The sequence below is a fragment of the Excalfactoria chinensis genome, chromosome Z, assembly GCF_039878825.1.
Source record: "Excalfactoria chinensis isolate bCotChi1 chromosome Z, bCotChi1.hap2, whole genome shotgun sequence".
Taxonomy (NCBI): Eukaryota; Metazoa; Chordata; class Aves; order Galliformes; family Phasianidae; genus Excalfactoria; species Excalfactoria chinensis.
The window spans coordinates 65,517,309-65,531,549 of NC_092857.1; the positions used below are offsets into that span (position 1 = coordinate 65,517,309).

The 14,241-nt window shown below is 41.0% G+C and overlaps 1 long non-coding RNA gene across 1 annotated transcript in view; it reads right to left on the reverse strand.

Moving 5' to 3' along the window:
- The window catches only part of LOC140264652 (uncharacterized), a 46,461-nt gene extending 32,490 nt beyond the window's left edge, over window positions 1-13,971 (reverse strand). The window contains exon 1 of the long non-coding RNA XR_011906067.1: window positions 13,812-13,971. This is a non-coding gene — a long non-coding RNA (uncharacterized lncRNA). The remainder of the gene's footprint in view (window positions 1-13,811) is intronic.
- Window positions 13,972-14,241: the final 270 nt, after the last annotated feature.

Consider the following 14,241-nt stretch of genomic DNA (forward strand, 5'->3'; position numbering starts at 1 on the left):
ACTGCAGATTTACTTGAATAACTAATACACATTTTGTAAGGTTATGTACTCGTATAGTTATTTACCAATATTGTGGTTTGTTTGCTTTTTTTGCATTCCTGTACAGAATGGCACGGATGAGATACATACACACCTTTTACTCACAGTTAATCTTGCTGTTGAAATCTGTTCACCCTGCATTTTTGCTCCACAGTCATTTCCCTCCATAGGGAAAGAGGAAGAGTATCCAATCTTCAGAGCAGCAGGGGTGACTCCTTCTCCTGGGCTCCTTCCCAGTCCCTAAAACAGTGTATGGGCACCAGGACTGCTAAGTGCCTGCTGCATTAATACCAGATATTTCTACCTCGACCAATATTCAAAAAGCCTCTTCATTCAAGTACGTCTTATGTCTATTTAGTTCTCTATACAAGAAAGCTTTTAAAAAATTTTAATTGCAGTTTACTATTACCCTGAGTTCTTCAGAGAGTTTATACTGCTAAATTCTTTTCATTAACTTAGTTTGTTTATTCTAATTATTATCTAAAGCAGGGCATTCTAAGCAATATATTATTAAAATTGCCTCAAGGTGATCAAAAGAAAAACTTCAATTTTTTTCCACTTTCTCTCTTCTAAAAATGGTAAATGGATTTCAGAGGATGATGCTCCTGGGAATGAGTATGCAGAAATATTGAAATGTGGCCACAAACAAAAACATACAAAGACTGAAGAGGCTTCCTTAACAAGTGTGAACTTCAGAACGAAAGAAAATCCAGTATTGCAGGAGGACTTTTCTGATATCAGGTATTTAAGTGAAGGCTCAGTTAACAAAGTAGCTGGCTAATTTCCTTGGCTGCTTCACAGTATTATACATTTCAAGAGCTTATATGGAAAGCAGAGGGAAGAACTCAAGTCAGTACTCAGGCAGGTTGTTGCGACCAGAATCTTCTGCTATTATCAGGAACTTTTTTTCTTTTTTTCCTTTTTTTTTCTTTTTAATGGTGATACTGCTGGTTCCTTGTTACCATCTACCCTAAAACTATTTCAAAGCTATCCTAAAACTGCACATATTTCTTTTGTCTAACTGCTCCTTTCTTCTGCCCTCTTTTCATTCTGCGTCCTATTTCTCTGTGCTGTTTTCACCGACTCATTTCCCCACCTTATGTTCATTTTAGATGATCCAGTCACACCAAGATCCTAAATATTAGAGACACCACAGCTCATCCCATTTCCTGACCCCCTGTCCTGTCACCTATCTGTTGGCTAGAAGAGTCCAGATTTCTCTCTATAACTTTGTCTGATTTAACAAATCCTTTCTAACAAGTGAAGAGTATATTTTCTGTCTCTTACATACATTTCTATAACTGAAATAAGTAGAGAAGTAAAGTAGGCTGCTTATTCCTGCTGTTCTTCTCAGCTACTACAAGGACAGAAACTCACTCTTTGCACTTAACATCTAATCCATAAAACCCGTAATTCACACTCAGTCAAGAGTTGGCAGGGCTGTATAGGAAATGGATACACAGCACCTTGTGTATTAGATTCAGGTTTCATTTCTTCACATACTGCTAAATGTAATCATTTCTACTATCTTGTACAGTGTTTTCTTCACAGCAGATGCTTATATACTTGCTTCTCTCTTGCAGTGTTTTTGGGAAACCCAGGCTATTTCATAGAATTATAGAATTACTCAGGTTGGAAAAAACCTTAAAGATCATCAAGTCCAACCACAGCCTAACCATAGTACCCTAACTCTAACAACCCTCTGCTAAATCATATCCCTGAGCACAGCATCCAAATGGCTCTTAATCACATCCGGGGACAGTGACTCAGCCACCTCCCTGGGGAGCCTATTCTAGTACCTAACTACCCTTTCTGTAAAGAAGTGTTTCCTAACATCCAGCCTAAACTTATCCTGGCACAACTTGAGGCCATTTCCCCTCGTTCTGTCACCTGTCACCAGTGAGAAGAGACCAGCCCTGCTCTCACTGTAAGCACCTTTCAGATACTGGAAAAGAGCAATAAGGTCTCCCCTCAGCCTCCTTTTCCCCAGACTAAACAGCTCCAGCTCCCTCAGCCTGTCCTGATAGGGCTGATTTTCCAAGCCCTTCACAAGCCTCGCTGTCCTTCTCTGGACCTCCATGTCCCTTTTGTACTGAGGTGCCCAAAACTGAACACAGTACTCAAGGTGAGGCCTCACCAATGCCGAGTACAGTATTTGTTTCCATCTCCATCTACTCCCTGTGATACAAACTACTACACTGTTTTCTGGAAGAGCCTGAAAAGAAAGTCTACAGCTTTATACACACTAGAGCTTCGTTCAGTTCTTTTGCATTTACAGAAGGCTGGCAGTGAAATAGCAAAATGTATAATGAGCTTCAAAGGGTAGGTCAAGGGAATGTGAGCAATAACTGTTTGTGTAAGGGCTGGAACGGGTAGGTCCTGGCAGCAATCCACTTGAGCATTGCTTGTAGCTCAAGAAAGTGCTCCAAATCGAAACTACCAGTAGGGTGGGGAAGTAAATGTTGTTTATGCATAACAAGAAGATGTTATGACTCCAAGGAGATCCAAAGTGACATCACGAATCTCTGAAACAAGATAAGCTCCTGGCACCAAAATAGAAGATATGCATTTTAGAGTAACATTGGGAGATACACTGGTCCAAATCTGTTCTGCGGTTTAAATGATAGCCAGAGGGGAAGGTTAACTATGAGAGATTATCCCAGCGCCATTATAGCTGAAAACTAAACAAGAATAGGAGGAGAACAAGGAGAGGCTAACCAAGCAGTAAAAGGAGTGGGACACCTGCCAAAGGAACTAAAAGCATCAGAAAGGCTTTAAACTGTAGAGTACTCAACCTGTAAGTAAAAGGGAGGGAAATCATGCCAGGAAGTAGGAAATATAAACCGTTCAATTTCTTCAGTTGTGCACACCTTTTTGTCCTAGGGTTGCCCCTTCTTGCAAAAGCGTGAAATAAATTGTGATTCATAATGAATTCTGCTTGAGCCTGGACTATTGAACATGAGCATTGCTCACAGTAGTAAGTGTACTCTGATGATTTCCAGATATCTCTGGGATTTTCAAGAGTCATTTCTGATCAGGCAAAAATTGAAACGTTTTAGAGAGGTTACACATACATACAACATGTTTAGCAAATCTGAAGAAAACAGCCTGTAAGATATCTCAAACTGTTCATACAAAATTTCAAAAGATCTCTGAATCTTAGGTGGGAGCTGGGGCAACAAAATTCTTTCCTCTGTGATGAAAGAGTAAGTTCCAGACCACCTCGTGAGTCTGAATGTGTACAAGTCTATGTGGTCAGATGACACGCATAACGGTGTCCTGATGGAGCTGGCTGATGTGGAGGCCAAGCTGCTTTCCATCATATTTGGTACTTCGTGGCTGTCAGGTGAACTCTTTGGGCACTGAAAAAAAGGGAAACATCTCTCCATGTTTTAGGAAGGGTTGAAAGGAAGATCTGGGGAACTGCAGGACGGTGAGCCTCATCTCTGTGCCTGAGATCATGGAGTGGATACTCTTGGAAGTCATGTTAAGGTACATGAGGGATAAGCAGGTGATCCAAATCAGCACAGCTTCGCCAAGGGTAGATCATACATTGGCCTTTGATATGGTCCCACATGACATTTTTATCTCTAAATTGGAAAGATATGGATTTGAGAGTGTGCAGAGCTGGTTAAAAGATGGGCTGAGCAGTCACAGCCATAGCTGTGAATGGCTCCATGTTCTGGTGGAGGTTGGTGATGATCCCCCAGAGGTCCTTCTTAGAAACAGTACTGTCAAAAAATTTATCAGTGAGATAAACAGTGGGATAGAGTGCACACTCAGCAAGTTTGCTAATGGCACCAAGTAGTAGCGCAATTGATATAACAGAGAAAAAGGCCCCATCCAGAGGGACCTGGACATGCTTGAAAAGCAGACCCAGTGACATTCAACAAGGTCAAGTGCAGGGTGCTGCACTTGGGTCAGAGCAATCTCAGCTATTTGTACAGGATATATTTGATGAGGAATCTGGAAGGACTCAGCGCTGTGCCATCAAAGAATCTCAGTGATTCACAGCAAGGATGAGGGATAAACTAACTAGGTACAGTGGATACTACAGAAGAGCTAGTAAACCTGGGAAGTTTCTGCATTAGCTTTTGGAGCACAGGCCACATGAGGAGAGGCTGAGGGAGCTGGGAATGTTCAGCCTGGAGAAGAGAAGGCTTAGGGGAGACCTTATTGCTCTCTATAACTTCCTGAAGGGAGGTTGTAGTGAGCTGGGGTTTGGCCTCTTCTCTCGTGTCATTAGTGATAGGATCAGAGGGAATGGTTTCAAGCTACGGCAGGGGAGATTCAGGCTGGACATTAGGAAGTATTGCTTCGCAGAAAGGGTGGTCAGGCACTGGAATGGACTGCCCAGGGAGGTGGTGGAGTCACCAGCCCTGGGGGTGTTCAAGGAACTACTGGATGTTGTGCTGAGGGACATGGTTTAGTGGGAGCTATTGGTTGGACCACCAACAGTTGGACTGCATGAACTTTTAGGTCTTTTCCAACCTTGGTGATTCTATGATTCTATGAGGGAAAAGAAAGATACAAAGTAATAAGCATATTTTTTTGTGGGAGATGACCAGGTGACAAGCCATTGCAGAATTCAGTCAAAATTCCACATCGAAAGAATATACAGCTAATAGTGAACATACTTTTGGAGATGTATGGTGAAAATGGGGAAAAAAAATAAATAAAAATAGGTTGCTCATATCTAACCATTATAGCAGCAAGGAGAAATAAAATGTTTAATATTTTTGTTCAATTACATAATTTCTTCTACAACTGTGTTAACTTAATGCCACAGATGAAGCAATATTATTCCAAAATCAGACACTATGAAGTTCCTCTACAGGACTGAATTTTGTCCCTCCTGTTCTTCACAACAATGGAGTTGTATTCTAACCAGCAAGACTAGTTAGTGGACCAGTGTGAATGTAGCACTAACTGCTCCAGGACACTTCAAACCATATTTTATTCACAGCAATCATCAGTCTGGAAGAGCTAAGTGAAAACACTTGGCAAATAATGTGATGTTCTGAAAAAAAAAAAAAAAAAAAAAAAAAAAAACAGTTGACAATTGCTGTCCAGTGAAATGACTTAGGATCTGATGTATTCATTATCTTCTCCAGCAGTCAGCAATCAAAATGACTCAACATTCCTGCATTTTCAAAGATTGCTCTTCCAAACAATTGATCTCAGGCTGTGCTTCTCATTCATCCATCATTATGAACATCATGACACTACTGTAGAAAAAGTTCTGATGATCTGTTTTGACAAAACATGAAGAAAACAAAGCTTGATGCAAGGCTCCAGAAAGTTGAATTTATATTTAGGACAAGCTTAAGGAAACAGGAGATCTCAGTGAAGGTTACAGCTCTGATGATGACCTTGAATGACTCGGCCTTCCTTTTCTAGGTCATGTTGATGTGAAATGCAGAGACAGGTCTGAGATCTGCTGAGGAACCATCCAGCAAGAGAATTACGTGCTCAAATTTCTCGCATCCACCACTAGCAATCCACTCTGCTAAAAAAACCAACTAAATAAACATTTATTTTCCTTGTACTTCAATTTCTTCATCAAATGCTGTTTCAATTTGCTCCACTGCCATACTGGAAAACTCCAGGTACACCTGGCAGTGTAGGATGTATGTAGCTCCCAGAAGTGCCTTGTACATTTGTAAGAAATTAAATTATTAATTATCTCTGCATTTATGTTTTTATTTGATCTACAAGTTTGATTGGTTCACTCTAGTGGCTGACTTACATGAATGTTCCAGAGACATAGTACAGGTGTCCAGTTCTGGGCTCAAAAAAGACAGGGATCTCCTAAAAGGAATCCAGCAGAGGGACACAAAGATGATAAAGGGCCTGGAACATCCTTCTTATGAGGAAAGGCTGAGAGACCTGGATCTGTTCAGCCAAGGAAAGAAGATGGAGGGTATCTGATTAATGTTTATAAATGTTTAAATGGAGGTGGGAGGCAAATGGATGAGATAGATAATAGAGAATAGCAAATTCTGCATCTTCTGTTCTTGTGGTTATGTTTTTATACATCCCCTCTGTGGAAGTGATGTGGCAAAGCTTCTACATGGTCTGAAGGAAATAAAGGAAGTAAGGAAGGAAATAAAACTCACAGGTGGCTTGTGTGTTGAGAGAAATTATGCGCTATGGATGGGTAGAGAGCTGCCATCTATTTAGGGATTCAGCCTTTGTTGAAGGGCTAAGTTAAAGAGGTTAAAAGCCGAAACTCAGTCCTGCAGTGTAGTCTGCCTGCATGGGCTCTCACATTCACATGGACTCTCAGCTGCTCTCAGTGGCACACTGCTGCCTTCACTGGCAATCTGCACTGCTGCATTTTCATGTAAGACACCTGCCGTCTGCAGCTACATCAAGTTTTTGAAATAGCACTCCTCTCTACTGGCACTTGTGAAAGTCAAGTTATCCCAGATTATTCCACATTTGCAAGCTGCTTGTCTGCTTCTCTGCTCAAGCAATCTCTTATCAGCAGGGAAGTCTGCACTCAGTGAAGTTTCTTGGAACAAAGTGCCACACTTATGTGCAGTGCTTTCACACGATGAGAAGCATTTAAAGACAATGAAAGCTGCTGAGAATACAGGCTGCAAAGAAAAAACTTGGGAAGAAGAGCTTTCAAGTTTTCCCCCTGTTGAGGACCTCTTCCTCACTTTGCTTCTGTGGATGCTCCCTGGAAGGAAGAAATGAAAATGAACATGCTGTTCTGCCCTAACACCAACCAACCACTGAAGTCCCTCTTAAACTGTCATCACCAAAGAGCATACAGGCAAGCCTATCACAGAGTTTTCTAACACGCAAGCTAATAGTACCTGGAGGAGGGAGAGAAAACAAATATATCAGGGATGACAATTTACAGATAAGAGTAAAATTGGCAGGACTTAATTTTTAAAGTTATGATAAGCAACCAGAAATGCCACAGCACTTCGTCCTCTCTTGTCTGCTTAACTAATACTCTGCCAGTATCTGAATGTTTATCCCAATGGAGAGCAAAGACCTACTTAATAATTACTAGAAACTATAAGTAGAATACATTTAGGGAAAGGAAACTGAAAGCTGATTATCACAATGACAGTACTATCTATTGGTCTATGGAAGGAAGGAAGGCATAAATAAAATATATACATTAAAAGTCTGCAATGAAAATGCAAGCAGTGTACTATACTGGTTAGTAGGAGTGATACAGTGCTTCTTTGTGTTATTTAGGCTGCTTGTGACGAGGGGGAGAGGGAGAAGTTCTTTTGATTCCAGCACCGGATTCCCTTCATGCTTCCTCTTTCCAGGTCTACAAGTCTTGGGGTTTTTTATCTTGCAAAGTATTTAAGAAAAAGGATTGCATCTTTTTTGCTTGTTTGTTTATTTTTTGTAGTAATGTATTTGAGGAAGGGAAGCAGAGCAGTTTCATTCAAAAATGACTAGAAAAAATCTCTCAACAACTGTTCCATTTTATCACCAAACATTTCAAGCCCATCCATTAACAGCACATGTCTTCAGCTTCAGGACCTGATCAGAGCCTGATAATGTTGACCACCCTGCAGTGCTCGTATTTCTCACTCAAGTGGGCACAGAGACTCTTCATGTAGGCATATGCAAGTATGGAGTTGTAAAATCAGTCTTACATTGTTAGATTTGCAAGTCTGTGACATGAACCAATCTGCCACTTTACTTCACATGGCTGAACCTACGAATGAACAAGGAATTGAAATGAATGAGGAAACATCTAAAAGGCTATGGTAGGACCTGAGCTGATAATAAGGAGAATCTTTTACAGTTCTGCACCCTCAATCCTCATGCCATCATCCTGCTGTCTTGCTTAGTTTTGGTCTGGTGAACAGGCCTAACAAGAATGAAAACAAAGCGCAACTATCCTGGGAGCTCCAGACAGATGTTCTACTTGAAGACACAATCTAATACCACAAGCTTATTTCTGAAAGGCTGACAAGCATTACTGAGACAGTCACCAGCAAAACACCAGCTACATTCAGATGAGAGATGGAAAAAATGATATATATCATCATCAAATCTGTAATTTCAATCCCTGCCAAACTCTGTAGCTTCATCACGTTGCTACGTAGTTATTTAAAATGTCACACATTGCTTTGTCATACATCTCAAATGAGTTTTGTTTCCAGTTTAAGACTAGTTATAAATACGCTTGTGTTCATGAATTGCATCATTGCCTCAGAGAAAGCCATTCTCGGTCCTGAAGCAAGCTCCTTAAAACTAATAAAGGATAAGGAAATCAGTACAAATTTCTATAGACGATCCAGCATTCAGAGCTGGATGACTGGTTGGACACTGTGCCAGTACTAGAACATTTCTCTCTTGGTCTTATAGAGGTAGCATTTAAGGAGCTGGCCAGTAAAATCATAATTACAGAAACTCTGATGATACATTCTTGCAATGTAATGGAGAAGTTATTCCCAGACTCCGAAATCTTTTCTCTTCCAAAATAAAGGAATCAGCATAATCCAGTCTCTGTAATGGCCATCTTTGTAGCCGTAAAAGCATTCACAATTAAGGGTCTCACTTCTGCCAAAATATGAAGACTGTTTTTCACTATCATCATCATCACCAACTGGAAGACATTTGAGATGTGCTAACGCATCACTGGCGAGCACTCACTGGAACATGAACACCCTGAGTCTTGCTGAGAAATTAAGTCCCTATCTCAGTCTAAACACATGTCAGTAAATAAAATCATAGCCTAGAATCTGAAAGCGCTGAAAAGCTTTCAGAGAGAGATAGACCCATACTCTCCCATCCCAAAACAGAACTAAAATACACAGACATCAGAAAAAATCATGGCCAAACAGGTCATAACTTCATTAGCCTATTCTGTAAAAAATACATTTATAAACATATTTATTTATTTATTTATTTATTCTCCATTGCCAAGTAAAACTTATAAAATGAACTTAAGCGTGATGGGACAGGGAACTCAGAACATTGGGTAGCGTGATCAACACAGTTGTTACAGTTTGAATAAATGGATAACAGACTTCACCAGGAAAACATCTGATTTTGCATGAGTCTGACTGACTCAGTCCTGATAAGGTAGACCTACATTTCATTTTGAATAGCAATTTGCAAGGAAAGTAACAGTCTTTTCATACATCTGTTATGAGAACGGAGGCAAATGTTTGAAAATGTTTGCTTGGAGAAAAGTACATGATTTTTTCCTTTATTTTCCTGAGCTATGCCAAAATCTTCCTGCCGGCCTCATTTACAGCCAGAGAGCTGCAACCAATAGGAGTCCCACTGGGAAAGAAGAGACCTTCAGTTTTGCTGTTCACACATCCAAACTTCACAGACAGCCCAGTATCTTGCTTTGATTCCTAGATCTCTCTTTTTTAATCTTTTATTTTGGTTTGTTTTACATTTCATTCTTGAGAAAGAAGCTGACCTTGGGTGTTTGAAATCTCATTAGATTTCTTTTGGAGTCATGGACTTCAGATGCATCCTAGAAGCCTTCAATGAATTTGAACTGAAACCTTGACTTCAGCCTTACAAAGCATGTACAAACAAATAAATAAATAAATTCACAGGAGAAGTACCAGCCCTCCTTTTTTCTCTGGACATTTCCCTTCCACCATTCCTTCATGGCAGGACCTTTTTTAAGAACTCAACATCAACTTAATATTCAGATGGATTAAATGAACTTTATGCTGTTGGCCTCAGCACGTGACTCTTTGCTGCTCGAGACGATGAAGGAGATGGTTTTGCAGTAGAGTAAGACATAAGGAGCAATTTCTCTGATTGCATTCTAAGATTAATTATTCTTTGAAGTCATTGTCAGTGTCAAACAGCAACTTTAGAAAGTGAATGATCATTCTGAAATGGTAAATGGACCAGCTAACATCTAGGAAAGTAACAGCATTCTCAAGTACTGTCTGATAGCTGATGACGAGATACTTCAAGTTGCCCTTCCATCTGTTCCTAAATCTCTCCTACATTACTTTATCTTAGAAGGATCATACCCAGCAAGCAAGGAGCTGTTGTGCTACATCTATTTTGCGCCCTGTATGGCTCCAGGTGATTTGTCTTCAAGTCCTCTTTGGTCTGAGCCACCTCTTACCTCCCGTCTTATGAACCCATGGCAGCCCTACCCATGAGGTAGGGAAAGGTTTCTCATTGGTGCCACCAAACAGGTCTCTGCATGATAGATGGCCACAAGAAGACTGCCAGGCATAACAGCACTGCAGACAAGCATGGTAATGGGAACCTCAGACAGAGAAGAGTTCATTGAAATGTTCCTTTCTTCTTTCTTTCTCTCACTCCTTTCTGGTTCTGTATTCATCCTAGGATTAATCGACTATAATAGCAGCAAATTCTTTGAATGAAGGAGAGTTACTCTAATTAAATTGTGAAAGGATTATGTACTTATGTATTTAATCTCTTTATGGAGAAAAAGAAATGAGGTTTTAGCAATAATAATAATAATAATAATAATAATAATAATAATAATTGTATTTAAGACATGCTAAATATCGCTATATTATCCAACTTCTTCTCTGGCAAAATAATAGCCAGTTAACACTGTTGATACTGCTGATACTCCTGAAGGCATGTGTGCAACTTCTACCCATCAGCTTCAGATCAGCACAGATATATGAATTTGGGGCAGGAAGCAGAAAAAAAGACAGGAAGTAGTGGCATCATCCTGGCTAGTTGCACAAATGGACATTCTTGGAGTTCACAAAGATGGTGGGACAAATGTACTCCCCTTGTGTTCAGGGAAGTTTTGCTACTAATGGCCTAATAATTTATTTCCAATGTTGTCTTATGTTATGTGAAGGGGAATTTTGTGATCCAAGGAGGTCTTTAAACCTGTGGGGCCCACATAGAGTACTCTTCCAAGGACAATGACTGTTCCCTCTCTGCCATCCACACTGGAGGTGAAACATCACTTACACTCCCTTCACCTCTGCAGAGCTGAGGTGTCTCTCAGCCTGTTCAACTGTCTCCTCTGCTCCAGTCACACAAAAATTTGGGTTCATTCATGATATTTCAGATTGGCTAACAACAAATGTTAGGCACTGCTGCTCTCTTTGCCTAGTTGGCCATTAACAGGAGGACTATCAGGCTTCTTCAGACAACCTTCTGATCAGCACCAGCTTGCAATGGCTCTTGGCTGGACTGCTTTAGTTCTGCTCTGGCACAGCCCAGCACCAGTCTCCAGAGAGGCATCCATTCCCAAGCAGGTGTGCATCCATGATATAACAAAACTATCCAATTTAGAAGTTGTATGGAGACAATCAGATCATCTTCAGAATCCATTTGCTCCATTTTCTGAAAATGTGTTACTTAAAGCATCTGTTTTCCTTACTCCCGAAAAACCACTTAAAGAAAACATGTTGAGCTTGAATTATGCAGAAACCAGAAAGCTCTTTTTTGTGCAGGAAATCAGTACTACGGAGAATCAGGTGGCAGTTTTGGTATTAAAAATTCAAATGAAATCCTTATCTGAATAAGTCATGAGAAAATGAGCCTAGGTTGTCTTCATGAGGCAGTAAGTGGAAAGGAATTCATCCCACCAACCTTCAGATACTGTTTACGTCTAACATGCATAGACACTCTGTGGTCAGTGAAGTGAGATGTTCTTCTGGAAACTCAATTCAGTTGATGTGTTTTAGGTGTTTGCAGCTTGAAAAATTGCCATCACCTGGAAGAGAGAAGCTAACTTGTTTTGTCCAGGTCACTTTGCCTCCGTTGTTGTAACAATGGAGGCAGTACCACCCCTGGTAGCAGATCCTTTCCCCTCAGTGTATGGCACGAAGAGCAAGAACCCTCTGCTGCTTTTGCCTGTTTTGTCCCTCAGCTGCCTCCTCCTCCTTGCCGCAGCCACCTCACCCCTCTTACTTTTGATACCCTTTGGAAAGTGTTATATCTTTGATCACCCCTGACCCCTAAGATACAGCAAAAGTCTTTTCCTGATGAGGAAGAAAATCACTAAATAATTTGGTGATATGAAAACTGTGCTTTAGCTAAAGCACCACAAAAAATACAGACTCAGTGCATTTTTGCTCTGTTGATGAGTATATGAGGGATCCTGCAGTTTCAAATTAGAGCTGTGTTAGTGCACCGGAGAAAATAAAACACCCAGCACTGCGAGTCAATCTTTAGTACTCCTGCATTACCAAAACAGAAGTTAAGCTTCCTCATTTGCACTCACCTCAGACTCCTGCATCTGCCTAGGACTGGAAGTCAATGCCTGCAGTGCCATTTCTGTAATGACTGCCAACAGGGAACACAGCCTCACTGCATCTTTGCCCACAGACTCCAACTGTTTGTCAGTTTTCCTTGGGAGCTGGATTATTTGATTAGCCTTATTCCTGCAGTTTCACCCTGCTTTGTGCAAAGATGTTTTCCCAACCACGAGGCCACAAAGGCAGTAGTGGGAAAAGTTCAAAGAGAAGGTGCTTGATGGAGATGATTCATAAGACTGATTTCCTTGATGGCTTATTCTATAGTCCCTTACTTCTTCTGCATCCCTCCTCTGCTCCTTCCCCCAGCAGTCCCATCGCACGCAGCAACTGCTGCTGATAATGCACAGAAGGATCCTTTTAGCCTACAGGGGCAAATAGATAACTCCTGCACTCCTTCAAACACACCTCTTGCCAGGGGGCTGCTCTGTCCACAGAAAATGCCACCCTTACACAGCACTGCCAAGCACAAGTAATGGAACATCTGCTCTGCACATGCCCTCCGTGTAGGAAAGCAGAGGTGAGGGACACCTCCTGAAGGCTCTGGAGGTCTCATCCTCAGAGTTCCACACTGACTTCGAGTGTCAGAAGTAGAACAATGCTGTGTGCTCCATCTTCTGTCTTCTTTGGAGAAGCAGAAGCAAATGGGAAGAAGTAGGTCAATAGAAGAGGCAGCATGGCCTGTCAGAGGTCAGCACTGTGCAGTGATAGCAAGGATTCTACTTGTTTGTGAGAATGCCTCAATCTCAGCCTCAGAGCCTCAGAATTACAGCCATCACCTCATCACACTGTGGCCCTACTGCTTCCGCCATCTGGAAAGATATGCCTAAATGTTTTCTTTTAAAGACTGATTAATGTTCCTTGACAGATCACGTTTCATTAAATTAAATAATGTTCCAATTAATTGATCTGTTTGCAGACATTCTTAATTTAGTAAATGCTGAGGAGAATACTAAAATTACCATTATATTTCTGCCAGAAGCACCCTGAAGACTGATAATTGATAGCTTTGCTGTTTTCTCTGATGACCCGAAAAGCTTTTAAAGCTGAATTCTGTAATTGTGTTCATCTTCGGAAATTAGTTTTGTGAAACCACACATTTAGTTCTTGCTGAGAAATCTCATTTTAGTCATTTTTAACATAATTTATAATGCATAAACTAAATTAGCTTTTGTAGCTAAACCAGCACATTTTTCTCTAATTTTTATCTCTTCCTAATATATTTTTGACCTTGAGAACAGCGTATGTAGGATACTGCAGCCTCAGAACAAAGGAATCATTTCCATTCCATCACTATGGTTACACTTTCGTCTATCTCCAGCACAGAGCCGGCTGGAAATGTTGTATCCAAGTCCTCAGGAGGGCAAGAAAACTTCATTTAATGTCATTTAGTTCTGATTACACAAACAAGCACGCATACCAGAGCCCTGAATGGAGCAAATGACTGCATTGTGCTTACATTGCTTATGAGATGAAACCAACCATAAAAAACTGCACATCATGAAGTGCTGTCCCCTCCCCAGCTGTTCCTTCAGCCATTAATGCTCATACCTGCTCGTCTCAGGTGGTGTCAGTGGAGTGCTGTGCCCATGGGTTCAGCTTTGTGTCAGTTCCTCAGACCTCTTCATTTCCCACTGTGACAACAAAGACAGACCAGCACTGAGAATCACAGCTGCTCTCTGACCACCAGAAATTCTGTTTGGAATATTTTCAGAAGTCCTCCCATGGCTTTATTCCAGCCTTATAAAGAAAGCTGTGGAGGAAGAAATGTGAGACACGTGCTTGTGCTATTTTTGACAATAGGAAGAATCTCTGTATTGATGGTACTGTACTCTTTTAAATAACCTGGCTGGCAACAGGATCATGGAATCCTGATCACAGAATCATAAAGGTTGGAAAAGACCTCAGAGATCACCAAGTCACACATCAGCCCACCCCACCATTCCCACTAACCCATGCTCCGCAGCGTCAAATCCCCAGG